General features: G+C 37.2%; 1 pseudogene; it reads right to left on the reverse strand.

Moving 5' to 3' along the window:
* LOC117172187 overlaps positions 1-1,310 on the reverse strand; it is a 90,899-nt pseudogene extending 89,589 nt beyond the window's left edge.
* Positions 1,311-1,837: the final 527 nt, after the last annotated feature.

Below are 1,837 nucleotides of genomic sequence, written 5' to 3' on the forward strand. Positions count from 1 at the left end.
AACTATTCAATTTATCAATTATCTAATCATAACCTAGAACTTGAAATTAAACATACAAGACCTCTGCATACTTACGAGCATTTTGACTATTACTATTATCAATGGATTGTTTAGAGGGCGGAGGTTTTGATCTTTGTAACCACGAAGCGCAGTCACAACGATGTTGTTCAAATTTAAACGATATTTTAGCACATAACGGCCATAAAAAGTGATTAAGTGATTGATTACGGCTAAAATTTGTTCTAAGGATGTACTACAAACACTACCATGCACAGAAAAATCGGATTTTCAAATCCTGTTTTTTTTTTTTTTTTTTTTAGTTTTCGTATAATAGGGATTCGGTCGGTTCTAACTGAGGCTTAGATTATACCCTGTCTAAAATTAAGTAGAAACAAAGGGAAAAAATCAAAGGGAATATGGGATCAAAGGAATGAAAATCTGTGGTTATTATGACTTAGGTTTCTTTATAACCTTGCATTGTGGACAATCATACACTGTACGATCAGGAAATCCACAATTAAAACAGAAAGTTCTGTTTTTAGGTACTGGGCAATAATTCAATGTGTAATGGGAAACGTGGCAGTTCTAGCAGAAGAGACGGGAAGTTTCCTTAAACCAACAAGTTATCTTTTCAATTTTTGCCTTGATTTCCTCATCCTCAATTTCAAGAGGAGGAAGATTTAAGTCGAACAAGGACGGGATCTTTTTGGGTGGGGATTTGTTATGGGATATGCAGGATGGTTTTTGAAATGTGGGTCTACCACTTGCGGTGGCGTTGCGTTCTTTAATAGGAGTGACTTGAGGACCTGTGGCAAGGGTGGTTTATAGTTAGAGAATAGGTCTTGATGGGAATGGGGTTGTTTTGTAAATCGATACTTCTCTGGGACAAAATACGAGTTACGAGGTGTTGAAAGAGATGAAGAGCTTGTAGTGGGAAAGTTTGAAGTGGAGGAGCTAGAGTCTATAGTAGGGGGTATTTTGGGTACTTCACTTAAGAAGGCTATCTGCTCTATCGGACGGAGATTTAGTTGGGTGGCTGCGTTTCTTTTATATAAATGGTGAGTTTTGGTCTCAAAATGTGTACTTTTAATTTTAATAGTTTGGGTTACTTCATCGTAACTCTGCGGACGAACTTGGATTCCCATATCCAAGCCAGGGACGGCTGCCGGTCTTAGATTATATTTTTGTTTAAGTTCCTCTACTAATCCTTCTTCGGTCTTATAAATTGGATCTTGTTCAGAATACCAGTTAGCCTCCTTTTCTTCGAACTTGGCATGGTACTTCTCATACTCCTTATGGAAAGCATCCATGAGGTAGCTGAAGAAGGTAGGAAATCTTTTATTCAACTATTTATAATACCCAGGAAGGGTAGGATGTTCCTCCAACCGGGATGCTCCTCAGCCCTGAACTCGTTTTCCTGGGACCATTCCCCTTCTATTTTCGCGGTGATGGCCTTATTCTTATATCAGATTTAAGTTTCCTATAAGACCTCTCCAGATTCTGGTACTTCTCCCTAAGGTTGTCGAAAACCTCAAAAGGGACGGTTCCACTCATGTTGCTGGGGTCTGAAAGGGTCTTTAGGGGTCTCTGCAATATGCTCCTCTGTAACAAATGAAGGAAAATCCAAAGGAACTAGTAAAAAAATTAAAATTAACTTCTACATGAATAGTCATGCAATGGTCTCGATTATGAGGAAATATAGTGTTTTAGATCTTGAATATGGACTTTATTTATTTTATTATTGGAAATATCAAAAATCTGATATACGGTGGGTGATAGAATTTTAGTTACTTTAAAAGGATCTATAAATTTTGGATTTAATTTAACAGCTATATTT

This window comes from Belonocnema kinseyi, chromosome 4, assembly GCF_010883055.1.
Source record: "Belonocnema kinseyi isolate 2016_QV_RU_SX_M_011 chromosome 4, B_treatae_v1, whole genome shotgun sequence".
Classification (NCBI taxonomy): domain Eukaryota; kingdom Metazoa; phylum Arthropoda; class Insecta; order Hymenoptera; family Cynipidae; genus Belonocnema; species Belonocnema kinseyi.